We start from the raw sequence: 18,881 nt of genomic DNA on the forward strand, positions 1-18,881 counted from the left end.
ATTTTGAGACCTGGTCTTTAAAAAGGTGATTAAGTTAAAATGAGGTAATAGGGCAGGCCTTGATCTAACACGACCGATGTCCTTACATAAAGGGGAAATTTGGAGATGGACACACTCACATGGGGAAAACAGCATGTGAACAGTGAACATGAAGGCAACCATTCGAGTGATGAGCCCACAAGCCAAGGACCGCCAAAGACTTCCAGCGAACCACCAGAAGCCAGGAGACAGGCCTGAACAGATTCTCCCTCCCAGGCCTCAGAAAGAACCAACACTGCCAACACGTTGGTCTCAGACTTCCAGTCTCCAGAACTGTAAGCCAATATAATTCTGGGGCTTAAGAAGCCACTCACTGTTATTTTGTTATGGCAATCCTAGGAAACTAAGACAAAACACTTCTCTAAAAATATAAATCGCCAGTTCTCAAGAACTCAGCGTATAAAGAAGTAAAAATCTGAATCTTGTCCAAGTGGCAAACCACTGCTCACAGCCCTGGTTCCTCACTGCTTTCACTCTCAGCTCACAGCCGTCATATGCATCTGAAGAGGTTGATATGTGTGAGAAAGACAGAAGGAAAAAATTGCTCATTTAATTCCCCATGATCTTCAGTGATGTCCCCTTTCTGTTTATCTATGACAAGAGCAAATCTTAGTTCATGACATTGTCACCTACTTGACTAATAAACCAGTCTGTGGCTATAAACAACGTATTTGTTTATTCCAGCCCATACTCAAAGGTGAAGCTGACCACAGGCCACGTGTGCAGTGGTGTAGATGGGAAGATTCTGAACAGAACAAGAAGCCAATACCCTTCCAAATCCTCTCCAAATAAGGGTTTTCACAGCACTATGGGGATCCCATCACTGAAACACATACGCAAGCGAGGCACAGTGGTTCAGGCCTGTAATCCCAGCACTTTGGGAAGCCAAGCTGGGCAGATTGCTTGAGTCTAAGTGTTTGAGACCAGCCTGGGCAACACGGCGAAACCTTGTCTCTCTAAAAAATACAAAAATTAGCCAGGTGTGGTGGCATGTTCCCGTAGTCCTAGCTACTTGGGAGGCTGAGGTAGAGGATCACTTGAGCCTGGGAGGTGGAGGTTGCAGTGAGCCAAGACTGCACCACTGCACTCCAGCTTGAGCGACAGAATGAGACCCTGTCTCAGAACAACAACAACAACAAAAACAATACACACACTTCAGTGTAAGTACAGAATGCTCTTTCCAACATCCAGAAATTAACAATTTTATTACTGGGTCTTTTTAGGGGCATTTAGAAATGTGTCTCTGTAAAACATGTGGATAGATTTTGAAACACTATTGTAAATCCAGAAATTTGACTTAACTCCAAAATGTACATTTCACATTTTTGGAAACTGGGAATAATTTGTTCTTAAGTGCTGTTGTATGCTAACCAGACAAATACTTTCCCTTGGGATTCTTTTGAAAACTCTCATAACATTAGACCTTGACCTAAGAACCACTGTCAAATTTATCTTCCCTGATGGATTCGTTTATAGAAAGCCAAAGTTTAAACTTCTGTGTTTGACACTGAAATGCAAAATAAGCAAAAACATTTTTATTTAAACACAAGACCACCAAATAATAGCAAGAATTCTTTCTTTCTTTCTTTTCTTTTTTGAAACAGAGTCTCGCTCATTCTGTCACTCAGGCTAGAGTGCAGTGATGCGATCTCCTCCACCTGTCGGGTTCAAGCGATACTCCTACCTCAGACTCCTGAGTAACTGGGATTACAGGTGCACACCACTATGCCCAGCCAATTTTTGTATTTTTAGTAGAGATGGGGTTTCACCATGTTGGCCAGGTTGGTCTCGAACTTCTGACCTCAAATGATCCACCTGCCTCGGCCTCCCAAAGTGCTGGGATTACAGGCGTGAGCCACCACGCCTGGCCAGTAATTCTTTCCTGTGGTGTTGTTTTCTAACTTTCTTGCATGTGTTGACTAAGTTGGATGCTGCAGAAGGGCCGACAGGGAGATAAAATGCATTTTCTGGGTGTTCTCGAATAATTAACCTGCAGCATTATTTTAAACTTAAACACAAAAAGAAAATGCGGGAACATATATGTGTAACTATAATGACCTTTGATTTTTGGGAAAAAAAAAATTACAGAAAAACATTGGTGTTCCTTGCTAAATTCTGAACTCAAATGCAATTTTTTTAGCTCTCTAAATGCAAAATATTAGAAAGCAGTATTACACAGTATAAAAAGTTTATAAAACACAGGAAAATAAATATTCCAAATTTCATTGCACAGAAACAGCTTGGAATATTTCTTTTCTGTCTTACTCTCCTCCTAAGCCTCTCAAATTACAATTATACTGGGAAGTTGTTTTATTTTGTTATTTATTTATTTATTTTTATCTTGTGTCTTTCCTCCACTTATAATTACTTTGAAACCATTTTCTTATTTCACCTATTTCTTTTCTAAAGCACAATCTATAACTGAGGACATAGTTTTAACTATAAAGGAGGACCCCAGAGAGAAATTCCTTTCTCATTTCTTCTCTTTTGTCCTATTTAAACTTTTCTTTGAGACAAGATTCTCACTCTGTCACCCAGGCTGGAGTGCAGTGGTGCTAACCTGACTCACTGCAGCCTCCACCTCCCAGGTTTTAAACAATTCTCCTGCCTCAGCCTCCTGAGTAGCTGAGACTACAGGTGCATGCTGCCACGCCCAGCTAATTTTTTGTATTTTTAGTAGAGATGGGGTTTCACTGTGTTCCTCAGGCTAGTCTCAAACTCCTGAGCTCAGGCAATCCACCTGCCTCGACCTCCCAAATTGCTGAGATTACAGATGTGAGCCACCAAGCCTGGCCCTCTATTTAAACTTTTAACCATGTGCATGTGTTACTTTTTCCATTTAAAAATGAATATTCCTAAAACATCATCTTCATTGACGGTGTAATTCCATCACATTCTATTTTTTCCACCCTTGGCCACGCAGATTTTTTCCCAACATTTTACAATAAATAAAAATAATTTTTTCCAATATTTTACCATAATAAATGAAGTACCCCTAACATAGACCTTCATCTGCATTGCTGATTATTTCCTTTGGCTAGATTCCCAAAACTAGAATAATTGGGTCAACCAATGAGAACTTTGCAAGACTTTTACATCACTGGGCAAACAGTACCAATCGGCACCCACGTGTACCCCACCAGCAAAATGCCCCTGAGCTCACCACACTCCTTCTCTGTCGGCCCCTCTTCCTTTTCTGTCTCACAACAAATCAGGAGGAGAATGAAGCAGTAGAGTTTCTGGAGAATTGGGTCAAGCAAATGCCCTGGGTCCTTGGATTAGGCTCACTTACAAGGAGAAGGTCGGATTTTTATTACCAGCTCTTGGTGTCTGCCTGTCTCCCAGCTGCACATCTGCACATGCGCAGATTGGAAACATGGCACAGTGAGACTGGTGACAATCCAAGAAAATGCAAATATGATCTCATCTTGCAGCTGTCTTCCTTGCTTTGCAAGTAGCACACCCTCTTTGCTGTCAGTCGAGTCAGGAGCCATTCTCTTGGGTAATTTCAGGGAATCTGTCTCATTGCTCACATTCACATCCTCCTCCTCCCAATTTTACTTTCATTCCCACCAGCAAACTGCACCTGAACCCATCTCACCACAACGTTCATTTCTTCACTGAAAAGCTAAGTGAACTCTCCCACCTAATCCCTCTATTTTTCCTAATGGTGTAAAACAACAAAAACCCAAGGCATCACTCTGGCTACCCAAACCTCATCATGTTGTGCAGCTGGTGAAGAGGTGGGGAGAACAACAAAGTATTGGAAGTTGTGGGCTCCGGGCAGGACTTAGATGGTGACTAGGAGCAGAAGGAACCCTGATCTCCCTGAGTTCTGAAGGTAGAGCCAAGAGTCCCCACTCAGAGCCAGTGGGGCTCCTCTCTGCTTCCTCTGCATAAGACAGTTTCTTCCCCCTGAAATTTGCCTCATCTGGGGGACCACAGTGAAACACCACTGGCCCAAGGAACATACTTTGTGTCCAAGTCATTCTCAGAAAAAGAAGGAGAATCTTAAGTTCCCCATTGGAAAGAGATCTAGGCTAGGTGCAGTAGCTCCCACTTTTAATTCCAGCACTTTGGGACATCAGGGCAGGAAGCCCACTTGAAGTTCAAGACCAGCAGTTCAAGACCAGCCTGGGCAACATACACCAAGACCCCATCTCTACTTATAAATATTTTTTTAATTAAATAAATTAAAGAAGATGAGACTGGTCTGGAATGTGCCAGAATCAACTTTCCCCTTGGCCTATGTTTTACAGGTAACAAAAAGGCACAGGTGAGAGAAACTCAGTGAAGAAGGGAAAAGATAAGAGTGAGGTGGGAACCATCTTATTTCCCTAATCTATTTGAGGAAACTGAGCCTTAGTGATGGTGAATAACTTGCCAAATATCATGCAGTGAGGAAGTGGTTGGACTAGAGTTCCTCCCTAAGTCTGACCAACTCTAAAGCCAAGACCACTACATTAGACTGTACGTGCTAACCCTGCTGCTTAGGAACTAATGTCACGCTGCCCTGCAGGGTAAAAGGAGCACGTAGTGAGCATACTGACTCGCCCACATGACCTGGTCAGGGAATGTGCTTGGCCTGTTCTGCAGAGACACTAATTGTCACCTCCCTGGTTAAACCCTCCAGCATGCTATGATCCAAAGGGAATGACATGCATGTGAGCAATGAGATGGATTCCCTGAAATCACGCAGGAGAACAGCTCCTGACTCAGCTGTGAACAGGAGGTGTGCTGCTTTCAAACAAAGGATGACTGGCAACCAGTTGAGTCCAAACAAAGGGTGACTGGCAGCCAGCTGAGTCCACAACTTGCACTTGTTGAATGGGCATTGCTCCCCCTCTGCGCCGTCTCTCACACCGCTTATAAGTGGGTACGTGGGCAACACAGAGGAAGATACACACTCTTAATCTCCCACAGTTTACGCAAACTTCTGCTTGCATCACATGTCAAATTTCCTTCCCACATGAGCTATGTTTTGCTGGTCCCCACTTCTGATCCTTTCCTCTTTTTCTTTAATGATAAAAAGAATGTCAAGAGCTTTACCAGAATGGGCACAACTGGGGCTAATGGAATATAGTAAATGCAACTTCAGCAACATTAATTAGTTTGATGTTTCACAGTAAAGGAAGTGGGAATGGCGAATTTGGCCTGAGTTATTCAGAAAACACATTAATTAATTAATTAATTTTAATTTACAGAGGCTCAGACACAGAGCAAATGCATGCACTGGTGTTCAATGCAGAGAAGAGAAGGTGTCATTCCCTGAAATGGGTTCTGTGTCCTTCGGGGTCAGAAGGCCTCCTTTTTGAACTGACCCCGACCTTGCTGAGTTTACCAACTTTCCTGGCCAGAAATCCGCAATGATTTCATAAGTAATTTCTCATGAAACCACATACCACAGCATGAGTCACAAATGTAGTTCTGTGTACCTGTAGGAGTATATGTCATTCTTTTTAAATCTTCCAGGAATAGGATAATCAACTTGTCCCAGTTTGCCTGGGGTTTTCCCTATTTGTACCAAAAGTCTTGTATCCTGGGAAATCCTTCAGTTCCAGGCATAGCAGAGTGATTGATCATCCTACCCAGGAAATGAGGAAGGAGCAAGGGGTCCTTAAAGTGTTATCCCTACCAGAATCTGCCTCTTTCCCCCTCTACAAAAGTAGGGAAGCTGCAACCTTGTGGGACCTAGTGCTCCCATCCAGCTGCATCGGGAAGACATTTATGTCAACTTGAGCAGAAGGTAGGGTATCTAAATTTATCTATTTAAATATGTCATTATCTTTCCCAGCTGAGATGTCTGTATATGCATGCGCATTAAAATACATATAATTATACAAATAATACATGATTACTGGAGAAAAATTAATAAAAATAAGGGCAAGGTCTGGTGGCTCGTGCCTATAATCCCAGCACTTTGGGAGGCTGAGGTGGGCGGATCACCTAAGGTCAGGAGTTCGAGACCAGCCTGGCCAACATATTGAAACACTGTCTCCCCTAAAAATACCGCCCCCCCCCAAAAATTAATTAATTAAAAAAGTATATATAGCCACACTGTAGTCTCAGCTACTTGGGAAGCTAAGGCAGGAGAATTGCTTAAATCTGGGAGGTGGAGATTGCAGTGAGCCGAGATCTCTCCATTGCAGTCCAGCCTGGGCAACAGAAGTGAAACTCTGTACCCAAAAAAATAAATAAAATAAAATTTAAAAATAAATAAAAATAAGATGAAGGTGAGGGACAAGGGGAGGGAGAGCATTAGGACAAATGCCTAATGTATGCAGACCTTAAAATCTAGATGATGGGTTGATGGGTGCAGCAAACCACCACAGCACATGTATACCGACATAACGAACCTGCACATTCTGCACATGTATCCCAGAACTTAAAGTACAATTTAAAAAATTAAAACAAAAAATGTTGAGAAGATGAGAAGGAGGTCAAAACTACTCATAATCCTACCACCCAGCAGTAACTAGTTTAAAAACCAGTTAAAAGTTAGGGCCAGGTGTGGTGGCTCACACCTGTAACCCTAGCACTTTGGCAGGCTGAGGTGAGTGGATCACCTGCTGTCAGGAGTTCGAGACCAGCCTGGCCAACATGGCGAAACCCCATCTCTACTAAAACCATAAAAATTAGCTGGGTATGGTGGCACATGCCTGTAATCCCAGCTAGTTGGGAGGCTGTGGCAGAAGAATCACTTGAACCTGGGAGGCGGAAGTTGCAGTGAGCCAAGATCACACCACTGCACTGCAGCCTGGGCAACAAGAGCAAAATTCCAACTCAAAAAAAAAAAAAAAAAAAAAAAAAAAAAAAAAACCAGTTAAAATTTTGAGTATTTTTTGGTGGATACTTATAGATTATAATGTAGGCATATAAATGGGTATACATAATAGTAATTCCATTGCAGGAAAATATACAAAATGATGCTTTGATGTTACTGTCCATTCAACAGTAAGAGTATTCATTCATGCCAGTGTGAATGTTTTTACAACATTATGTTAATGGCTACATAATATTCCATAATATGTATATATCACAGTTTGCTTAACCACATTGATTAGGTAGGACATTTAGGCCGCTTTCCATTTTTTACTGTTATAAACACTACTGAAACCAATGGGCTTATTGCTATATCACTGAACACATCCTTACTTATTTTGTTACTGTGCATTCTTAAGAGCAAAACTGTGGGCCGGGCACGGTGGCTAACGTCTGTAATCCCAGCACTTTGGGATGCCAGGCTGGGCGAATCATGGGGTCAGGAGATCAAGACCATCCTGGCTAACATGGTGAATCCTCATCTCTACTAAAAATACAACAACAACAAAAAAAATATTAGCTGGGCATGGTGGCATGCACCTGTAGTCTCAGCTACTTGGGAGGCTAAGGCAGGAAAATTGCTTGAACCCAGAAGGCGAAGGTTGCAGTGAGCCAAGATCACGCCACTGCACTCAAGCCTGGGTGACAGAGCGGGACTCCATCTGAAAAAAAAAAAAAAGAGTGAAACTGTGGGTCAAAGGGAATGCATTGGTTGGTTGGCTAGTTGGCTGGCCTGTTTTGAGATGGAGCTCACAGTCACCCAGGCTGAAGTGCAGTGGCATGATCTCAGTTCACTGCAGGCTTGATCTCCCTAACTCAAGAGATCCTCTCACCTCAACCTCCAGAGTAGCTGGGACTGCAGGAGAACACCACCACACCCAGCTAGTTTTTGTATTTTTTTGTATAGACAGGGTTTTGCCATATTACCCAGGCTGGTCACAAATGCCTGGGCTTAAGTTATCCTCCCATCTCAGCCTCCCAAATAGCTGGGACCACAGGTGCAGGCCACCACGCCCAGCTAGTTTTTTGTATTTTTGTAGAATTGATGGTCTCATCATCTTGTCCAGGCTGGTCTTGAACTTCTGGACTAAAGCAATCTGCCCACCTTGGCCTCCCGAAGTGCTGGGATTACAGATGTGAGCCACTATGCCTGGCCCACTATCCCTATTTTTTAGTATTAATGGCAAATGCCCCAGTCTAGACAGACAAATTTGGATTTGAATGAGGACCGGAATTATTTCCTATTGGATAAAATTATCTTTTCTGTGATTCCTCCTGGTTTCTCAAGAGATTATCTTCTAGATTTACACACACCAACACACACATGCTCATGCACACACTTAAAAAAAATCTTGATCAAATACAAGTTTGATAAATTTGTCCTCAGCATGAAGACTGCTATTAACAAGTTAGAAAAAAGCCTGCTGTTCTGTCTCTCACAGACCTCAGCTAAGGAGAGACTGCCATTTTATGAACACCAATCCCAACAGTTATACTTCGTTATAAATTAGTGTCACGTGTCCTGTTTAATTCTTACTGACTTCTTTTCTTTTATTGTCTCATTATTTAAAGTGAATCTAAAGCAGGGGCCCCAAGCTTTCTTTGTTAAGGGCTGGATAGTACATATTATAGGCTTTGTGGATCATTATGGTCTCTGTCACAACCATGGCACTCTACTGGTTTAGCACACAAGCAGAGAGAGGCAATACATAAATGAATGAGTGCAGTTGTGCTCCAATAAAAATTTATTTCTAAAAACAAGCAGTGGGGCCAGGCATGATGGCTCAGGCCTATAATGCCAGCACTTTTGAGGGGCCAAGGCAGGTGAATCACTTAAGGTCAGGGGTTCAAGACCAGCCTGGCCAAGATAGTGAAAGCCTGACTCTACTACAAATACAAAAAGTAGCCAGGCATGGTAGTACAAGACTGTAATCACAGCTACTCGGGAGGCTGAGAGAGGAGAATCACTTGAACCTGGGAGGCAGAGTGTGCAGTGAGCCAAAATCATACCACTGCACTCCAGCCTGGGTAACAGAGCAAGACTTTGTCTCAAAACAACAACAACAACAAAAGCTGTGGGCAAGATTTAGCCTTTAGGCTGGACTTTGCTGATGTAAATCACCTAGGGTTTGTTAAAACACAGATTACTAGGCCCCACCCCAATGTTTCTGATTCACGAAGTTTGGGAATAGGTCCAAAAATCTGAATTTATAAGTTTCTAGGTGATGTTGATGCTGTTGGTTGGCGGGCTAGAGGGCAGTGCAGGGGGGATTACACTTGAGAATCACTGCTATAGGGTGGTCCCATAAACCTGAAGTACTTAATAAATTATCATATTTAAAATACAACATTTTTCTCCTGAGTGACTGAAGTGCTTGTATATACCTCTCCTCTTGGACTTCTTTAGAAGGTTAGAATGATCAGATTTTGTATAAGTTTGGCTATTTAGTAAAAGTCTGTGGAATCCCTCTAGCTAGTATGTAAAGGAAGGGGTTTATTAAGATAGTTAGGGTACTCACAGACCCCTTGGAAAAAGGAGGAGGACTATTTTCCTGAGTCATCTTCCAGCAGCAGCTCCCAGAATGGCACTGCTGAGCTGTCCTCATGCCATGCACCCCACCCCTCCTGCTTCCTCCAAGCCCAAGTACAAGTCAAAATCTCACACCAAGAGGGTCTGATTTTCAAAACTGAAGTCCAGCGTCTGAGCTGTGAAGTTAAGGGAGACTGGAAAATGCAGATTTGGGGATTTGATATCGGGGAAGCAGATAACTACATAATTACACAAACGCAGGGCAACAAATGTTCAGATTTGGAGCAGCGACTGTCCATACAATTCCACCACTGGAAAAGAAAAGCTACAGTGAGAAATAGAAAGTTACAAAGCAATAAAGCTCCAACTCTCAGGAATTTATTTCAAAATAATGGGGTTAGAATGGACAGACGTGGCGGAATAGATGAGGCAGTATTCTTTGAGACAGGGTCTCACCGTTGCCCAGGCCGGAGGGCACTGATGCCATCAAGGCTCACTGCTGCAACCTCAAACTCCTGGGCTCAAGCGATCTTCCTGCCTCAGCCTTCCAAGTAGCTGGGACTAGAGGTGCACACTACCACACAGGGCTAATTTTTAAAAAATTATTTTGTAGAGACAGAATCTTGTTATGTTGCCCTGGCTGGTCTTGAACTCAGGAATTCAAGCGATTCTCCCACCTCAGCCTCCCAAAGTGCTGGGATTACAGACATGAACCACTGTGCCAAGCATGAAGCAGTATTCTTCTGCCCCCACCCCTTTTTTACAGGGCCCATGCAAATCTCTGTATCATTTCAATTTTAGTGAATGTGCTGCCAAAGCCAGCATGATGAGGCAGTATTGATTATGAGTTGAGGATTGTTGAGGCTGGATACTGAGTACAAGGAGGTTCATTGCACTGTTCTCTCTTCTTTATTATATGTTTAAATTTTTTCTTAATAAAGTTATAAAAATTTAAATGGCATCAAAAGCAGAAAGAAAAAGAATGGAGATCAACATCGATCTCTGACCCCTAGATGGTATGCTTTCTCTTATTATGGCATACTTTCCTCTAGGGAGCATATACCACATAATAAAGATCTTTGGATGGGAGTTACTGTCGGAGCACAGCCATTGTTTTGGCAACATTCCCAAAGGAATAAAAGAAGTAATGTTTTTCACTGAAAGTAGGTCAAGGTAAGAAATTACTGCCACAGTCATTGACTTTGCTTCCTTCTGACAAATGTGAGGTGACCACCTGTTACATTCAATGGAGCAATAAAAGCTCTGATTAGCTGGGCTCTTCTAGGGTTACCAGCAAGTAAAAAATGCAGGGCCCCAGTCAAAATTAAATTTCAGATAAACAGCAGATACATTTTTTTCAGTAAACTTGTGTCCCATGCAATACTGAAGAAATGCTTATACTAAAAATTTATTTGTTGTTTACCTCAAGTTCACACTAAAGTGGGTATTCCATATTTTATCTGGCAAAACCCTACTTAAATGACTTATACCATTTAGGATATTCCATCCTCCCCACTTTTCTACAATGCATTCCATGCCTTAGTTCACCCCACACTGACTAGACTGGACTCTGTAATTATGACTCTCTGGGTATCTCATCATTAACTTTCCCTACGTTCCTAGAAAGGTTTTTTCCCAGATCTTAGTTCAAGGTAGACTTTCTCTCTGACCTTTTGGCCCCTGAAGGGAAATGGGGAAAGACAGAAGCCATTTGCCTAAGGGTTCCCAAGCAGGTGCCTACTCTCTAAGATGAGGAGCCCAGATGTAGGTACTCATCCGTTTCTTTCAATATCCTTTCAACACAGCAGAGACTCAGACCTCCAATAAGTACAGACCATTCCTGCTATTGCATCCTTGATATAGATATGGACTTCAAAGGAAACAAAGAAAAAATGATTTCACGCTGGAAATGAGATAGCACCTCATCCAGCTTAACTCTCATTTTGTCAATGTCGGTTCCAGATTATTAGCACCAGATAGTCAAGGTTCCATGACAGAGAAGCCCTTACATCTTTTCCTGCCTACTGGTGACTTGGCAACTCATTAGCATCTCTACTGGAAGTGAGCCAGAGGAAGGAAGTGATAAAACACCATGAGTCAACATGTTACTTACCAGAAGTTCTGGTAAAAGGAGTAAGAGGAAGATAAAGAAAATAAGAGTCTTAGGAGATTGTAGGGCTCTTCATTCTCCTTCTCCTCTAAACCGGGCTCATAGTGGACCTCCTTGATGAAGGTTCTAGAGAGAGACTAAATTCTGTTTCCCGGAATCGTAAGAAATATCTACCACTCATGTTTTCCATTCTACTCTGAAGTTAAACAAATGTCAGAGTTCTATGGGGTGGGGGGATACAGTGACTTTAAAAGGTGGCTGCAGGGCCCAGATGGACTAAAATGAAGGCAGAATTCTTCATACAGAGAGAACAACTTTTGTTCAGAAAAACAATATTAATTGGTATATTTGGTCTTCCAGTGTAGGCTAATGAGAAGTCTAGACAGAGAATAATTAAATGGCTTGTTTTGCCTAAGAAATGGGAGTTGTTTTAAGTGTTCCCTTTAGGGAGGGAAGACAGGAATTTTGAGAGCTATAGAGAGAGAAAGAGCGAAGAAATAGATAGCAGAGGGGAAGGGGGATCCCAGGGAACATATCAGGGGAAGGATTGCCGGAGAGAAAACGGCCGAGCTGGCAATGCCTGAGGGATTCCAACATCCACTTTAAAAAGTAATGATTTATTGTTGAAAATTTCAACTATGTACAAAAGTAACCAGACTCGTATAAAGAACCTCAATGCACCCTGGCCAGCTTCAACCATTATTAATGCACAGCCAATCTCGTTTCATCTAAAATGCCCCACTCACTCATCCCTCTCCCATGGATTATCTTGAAAGAAACCCCAATGATAGTTTTTAGCTCTGTGTCCCCACCCAAATCTCATTTCAAATTGTCATCCCCATGTGTCAAGGAAGGAACCTGGTGGGAGGTGACTGGATCACAGGGGCAGTTTCCTTCTGCTGTTCTCATGATAGTGATTGAGTTCACACAAATCTGATGGTTTAAAAACCTCTCTCACCTACTGCCATGTAAGATGTGCCATGCTTCCTCATCCACCATGATTGTTAAATTTCCTAAGGCCTCCCCAGCCATGAGAAACTGAGTCAATTAAACCTCTTTTGCTTATAAATTACCCAGTCTCAGGTAGTATCTTTAATAGCAGTGTGAGAAAAGACTAATAAATCCAGATAGCATATTTTATCAGTGAACATTCAGTATAGCATTAAATTTTAAGTAGTAGCCAATTCTGGGCTGTACTGTCTGCCCCCTATTCTCTGTACCCGCTTCCCACTCCCATTTAGCTGATATCCACACTAAATGCTTGTTCCTGCAGGAGCCAAGTGAGTGGTGCCTTGGGGGAGAGGGAAAATGAAGAAGTGCACAAAGTCCACACTGGTGATGATTTCACACTCAGAGCTCTGAGCTGCTAGAACCCAAAGATCATCTAGAAACCAAGAGACAATGGGAAATAAGGCAACAGCAAGGTGGAACAGGTGAACATGAACCTGGTGAAAACCTGCAGGAAGATCAGGGTAAGGGTACTACCCTTCCCAAAGGTGGCGGTGGTGCCCATGCCATCTTCTCAGGACATCACATGAACATCGATACCAGAGGCTCCTAGACACTCACAGTGCATATCTATCCAGACTACTTGGACTATACGGTTGAGAAAGTAAGTGGACTTTGATGTGAGGAATGCAAGTCCTTTTACATTATCAGGCCCAGGGAGACATTCAAAGGAGACGGCAATCATGTCCTACTCTCCTCAAAACTGCTTTCTATTGCCACAAGCGGCTGTAAATTAACCTAATAACGCCACATTGAACACCACAACCACACCTTATAGCCTAATAGTGTATAACCAATCACTAATCAATGTTATTTCTGTAAGCCAGTTCCTGACAACTTTGTATCAGCCCTACTCCCTGTTCCCCAAACTTTTTTTTTTTTTTGTCTTTAAAAACCTGCTTATGTGCTGGCACAGTGGCTCACACTTGTAACCACAGTACTTTGGGAGGCCAAGGCTGGAGGATTGCTGGAGCCTAGGAGTTCGAGACCATCCTGAGCAATGTGGCGAAAACTTGTCTACAAAAAATACAAAAATTATCCAGGCCTGGTTGTGTGTGCCTGTAGTCCTGGCTACTCTGGAGGAGGAGGTGGGAGAATCACCTGAGCCTGGGGAGTCCAAGGCTGCAGTGAGCCATGATCCACTGCACTCTAGCCTGGATGACAGTGAGACCCTGTCTCAAAAAACAAACAAATAAATAAACAAACAAACCTGCTTGGAACAAAGAGCGAATGGAATTCATACCCAAGGCTACTTGGGTCTGAGTCTTCCCACCAGCTGTCAACCCTTTAGCTAAAGTAAACTCCTCCAGTTACATTGTATGCCTCAGCCTCTTTTAGGTTGACAGTCATTTGAGCTTTAGCAAGTTCCTCTTGCTAGCCCATTCTGGACACATTTTAAATGAGAGTCATAACCAACATTTTTGCATTATTCAAAATAGCTTCAAGAAACCAGGAACCTGTCACATATTTTTGTTTTCTTCTTTAGAACAATGCATATGTTTAGGGAAAATGAAAACAGTCTATAGCTGAACTCAGGTTAGTGCTTTCCAGAATCAAATGGTCACAGGCACTCAAAGCTCTTCTCCAGGGATAAGGGGTTAACCTTGCCTTCCAGTGCTTCACTATCCGCTCTCAAGGTTTGCTACTCCACCCCATTGTTCCACCCTTTTATCAAAGGCCTGCTGTCAGCAATGTTTAGTAAATAGCCTTTTTAACAAAAGTGTCATTTCTTTCTCATATTAAAATTCCATAATAAATCTTTTTTCCCCACCCCATGAGTTTTTCTGACACCCATAAAGAATTTTCCTTTCAACATCCTGTCTTCTTGCCTTCTCCACTCAAAGCTTTACTTGACACCTGCCTTCCAGGTAAGACAACACCCCTTAGAGCTCGTAATCTTGCCAAGTTAGTCTTTAGTCTTTAGACTTTTTTATCCTGATAAAATGTTTGCTCACTCAGCAATAGTAGCGATCCTCTCCTCTGAGAATTGAGGTCTGTGTACTTGTTAATGATCCCATAATGCCCCTGTAGTCTCTGTAGGACAAGGGCCCAACAAAAATAAAAGAAAAAAAAAGATAATCTTTTCTTAGAGTCTTGGTTCTCAGACTTTGAGCATGCAGCAGATACCTGGAGGGCTTTGTTCGAACAAAGTCTGCTGAACCCCACACTGAAGTCACTGATTCAGCAGGTCTGGGTAGACCTGAGAATATGCATTTACATGCACAGATGAAAATGACTTAGTCTCTGGCTTCTAGAAGGATGCAGTGTAATGGGTAAAACCCTCTTTTGATCTGGGTAGCACTTCAGAATTTGAAAATCTCTGTCATATTTATTAGACCAAAACAACAACAACAACAACAAAAAAACCCCTCACAACTGTGTTAGGGGAAGCAGAGTCTGGACTTCGGGTTAGAAAATTTGAGTTTGAATTCCAACCCTACCAATTATTACCTCTATGATTATGGTCAAGTTGCTTAAATTCTGAAAGCCTGCCCAGGTTATCTACGAAATGGGAATACTACTCTCCCAGATAGGTAATACTTGTGTTTGTAAAAATACTTCATGAGCTAAAAACAAAAATGCTACACAGATACCCGATAAGGAAAAAAGACAAGGCGGGTGCGGTGGCTCATACTTGTAATTCCAACAGTTTGGGAGGCCAAAGTGAGTGGACTGCTTGAGGTCACAAGTTTGGGACCAGACTAACAAAATGGTAAAACCTGTCTCTACTAAAAATACAAAAATTAGCTAGGTGTGGTGGCACATGCCTGTAGCCCCAGCTATTTGGGAGGCTGAGGCAGGAGAATCACTTGAACCCAGGAGGTGGAAGCTGCAGTGAGCCGAGATCACATCACTGCATTCCAGCCTGGCAGACAAAGCAAGACTCTGTCTCAAAAAGAAAAAAGAAAAAAAGACAGGCTGGATCAGTCTCAAAAAGACCATGAGAGTATTATGGGAACACAGGAAGAAAGCAGTGCATTCACCTGGCATAAAGAAAGGTTGGATAGAGTTGGTGTTGGGGCTCAGAAAACAATTCCCCAAATATGCTGCTTTGAACTTCAAACTCAGAGTACCTGGGGAGCAGCAAATGCAGAGAAGGGCCTTCTCTAGCCTCTCTTATCTGATTAAGGGAAGTTCCTCCGGAAGAATACTCATCAAACAGGAAAGATTAACTCAGGAAAACAGACTAAATGTCTGACCTCTTGCTCAGAGAGACTTTTAACATAGGCTACCAATTCACTCATCTGAGGGCTGCTGCCTGCGACACTTTTTCTGCTTTATCACCAGATAACACAGGCTTTGTTCACAGTGCATTTCCGCCCTTCTCCCTCCCTCACCTCATCACCACCACCCTCCGGGAGCCCCCAGCCCCTATATTTTTCTGTGGGGTATAAAAGCTTTAGTCAGCTGGTCCTCCTCTGAGTCATAGTTTGTGTGGCTCCTGTGCACATGTGCACGTAATACATTTGTATGCCTTTTCTCCTATTAATCTGTGTTTTGCCAGTTTCTTCCAGACACTCAAATCATGGATCCTTTAAGAAGGGAAAAGGAAAGTTCCCCTTGCCTCTACACAGGTTTCATGAAACAGATGGAATTTTTGCGGGGCCCTAAAGGTTTTCAACAGGTAGGGAACTAAGCAGGCAAGGAAAGTATCAGGGAAATGCATGCCACATTAAGAACTGGAGAATGTGGGAAAATGATTAATCTGATGATACGGCTGCAAAAGAAGCATAAAACCACAGAAAGCTCTGAATACCAGGAAAAGGAGTTTCAGCACGCTTTGGTAGGCAATGGGTAGCTAGTAAGTGTTCTGACCAGCAGATAAGTTACACGGGTCTTAGTATGAGGTAGATTGGAAGAAGAACATAGATGCATCGAAAGCTGTTAAGTCCACATTCTTTAACAGCTCTCCCTACCACCCCACCTTTGGCTTTGTTCCTGTCTCCCCACCTTCCATTAGTGTGGCCTTATAATAAATCCCTATCTTCTAAATCATCAACTCTGCCCCAGAGAGCTCCTTCAAAGGAGGGGCAGCTCTCCTGTGGTCCTAGCCCTGCCTTCTGCGGCACTGCAGGAGGTCACACATTCCCCCCTTCCTCCTAAAGATTCTTGGCAGCCCTCTTGTCCTCATTCAGATTTCTCTTCCAGTAAAATGTGCCCAGTTTTTTCAGCCAATTCTCACTGAAGCGGCTCTTCCACCATTCTAGTTATTCTTCTCTGGATATTATGTAGTTTCTCTCACAGAAAGAGAAGCACATGGTTATTACCAAAGGCACTGGATCATTTAAACAAACAAACTCTTGATGAGCAAATAAGAACTTAATCCCCCACCCACCTCTTTTTCTTACTGGGTAACTTCATTGGGAGTACTTGAGAGAAAGTCAAGTTCAAGGCCCAAGGGAGTTCTCACTTGTCTATGGTATCATTTAATTACACATTGGTACCTTGGTCATATTTAAATCCTTCATCTCATTCTGACTTAGGTTTGCTTTGACTTACAGATGAACCCTAGATGCTGTGTATCTTTCCCTTAGGGAATGTTATGGATGCCAGTCCTGTAATTTACACCCTCTCTTTTATACCCTAGTTTTAGGGGACAGAACCGTGTATACATGGCTTGCTTGTATTTTCTCCTTTATATTTTCTTTTTTTGGTTTGGCACAGTGGCTCACACCTGTAATCCCAACACTTTGGGAGGCCGAGGTTGGAGGATCACTTGAATCCAGGAGTTTGAGACCAGCCTGGGCAATAAGTGTCTCTACAAAACAACAACAGCAAAAATTAGCTGGGCATGGAGGCATACACCCGTAGTCCCAGCTACTTGGGAGGCTGAGGCAAAAGGATCACTTGAACCCAGCAGACTGAGGCTGCAGTGAGCTATGATTGTGCCACTGCACTCCAGCCTGGGTGACACAGTAAGACCCTGCCTCAAAAAAAAAAAAAAAAAAAGGAAGAAGAAAGAAGAACAAGAAGGAGAAAGAAGAAGAAGAAGAAGAAAGAAGAAGAGGAAGAAGAAGAAAAAGCTGGGTGCAGTGTAATCTCAACACTTTGAGAGGCTGAGGCAGGAGGATGGCTTTGGCCCAAGAGCTTGAGACCAGAATGGGTATGATGGCAAGACCTTGCCTCTACAAAAAATAAGAATAAATAAGAATAAAAATGCTTAAAAGATTTTGTTTCCCTTTCACTATAATAGTTAACCTCTGGTTGATCATTACATTTTATTCCTTTAGTTCATTTTCATTTTCCCTGAGCCTGAAGGGTTAACCTGTCTGTGGTTGATGTGTCCACACCTTGGGAATTCCTTATGGCTTTCCTAAGCCCACCCTAAGTCTCTTCAGAAGCAACAACAACAAAATGCATGGCTAATAAATTTCCACTTCTAATAATAGGGTCAGTGCTATTTCATATGAAGACCATGCTCATAATTAAAACAAAGCATTGCAAAAAAAAGTTTTAAAGGCCATGTTCAACATGCGATATTAGCCTAATGTATACATAGAAGCCCTCAAAAGTGAATGTCTTTAGCTGTGTTATTGTTATTGTATACAAACTCCTCTGAATGTCTCATCAGTCTCCAAACCATGAAAATTTTTCCCAGTGTCTCCCTCATTGCCTCACAGTATGTAACACATGTATCCAAGGAAAATGAAGGACAGATTGGGTTTTTGCTTTGTGTAGAAACACATTTCACTTTCCCTGCGAAAGTGAAAGGTTTGTCTGAGCTCAGCTGATAAAACAAAGTGTTTTGGTTTGATAAGATTTTTCTTCTATGTTGCTTGGTGTGGTGATATACTCAGATTCATTTAGAAAACAATTTTTATTGACGGTGACTCATTAGAAAGAATGTTGTGTGCTGGCATTTCATCACTGAACAGGGAATCTTGGCCATATAGGGCCTTTGGCTCAGATATGATTCAGGAAAGAAATAATGGACTTCCATGGGACCGGAGGAATGCAAGTAAACAGGCAGTGCCCCAGTGTTCTTCTGTGCCATCTCACTGTGGCACCGGTGGGGACAAGCTTGCTCCTGTGACTCCGAAGATTAAGCCTGTATGAGACCACACCAGGAGATGATGCTTTTCCCTTAGAAGGACTGACAATCTAAGAAAATGATGTGCTATTAATCAAGGCTTTAGGAATTTAGAAACTTTTAAAAAGGAAATATTATAGGAAGTTCCCACATAAATGCAGGCACAATAAATATAAAGTACTAGCTGGGCCCAGTGGCTCACGCCTGCAATCCCAGCAACTTTGGGAGCCCAAGGTGGGAGGATCACTTGAGTTCAGGAGTTTGAGACCAGCCTGGGCAACAAACTGAGACCTCAGCTCTACAAAAAAAGTCAAAAAATTAGCCGGGCATAATAGTACGTG

The sequence above is a fragment of the Saimiri boliviensis genome, chromosome 13, assembly GCF_048565385.1.
Source record: "Saimiri boliviensis isolate mSaiBol1 chromosome 13, mSaiBol1.pri, whole genome shotgun sequence".
Classification (NCBI taxonomy): Eukaryota; Metazoa; Chordata; class Mammalia; order Primates; family Cebidae; genus Saimiri; species Saimiri boliviensis.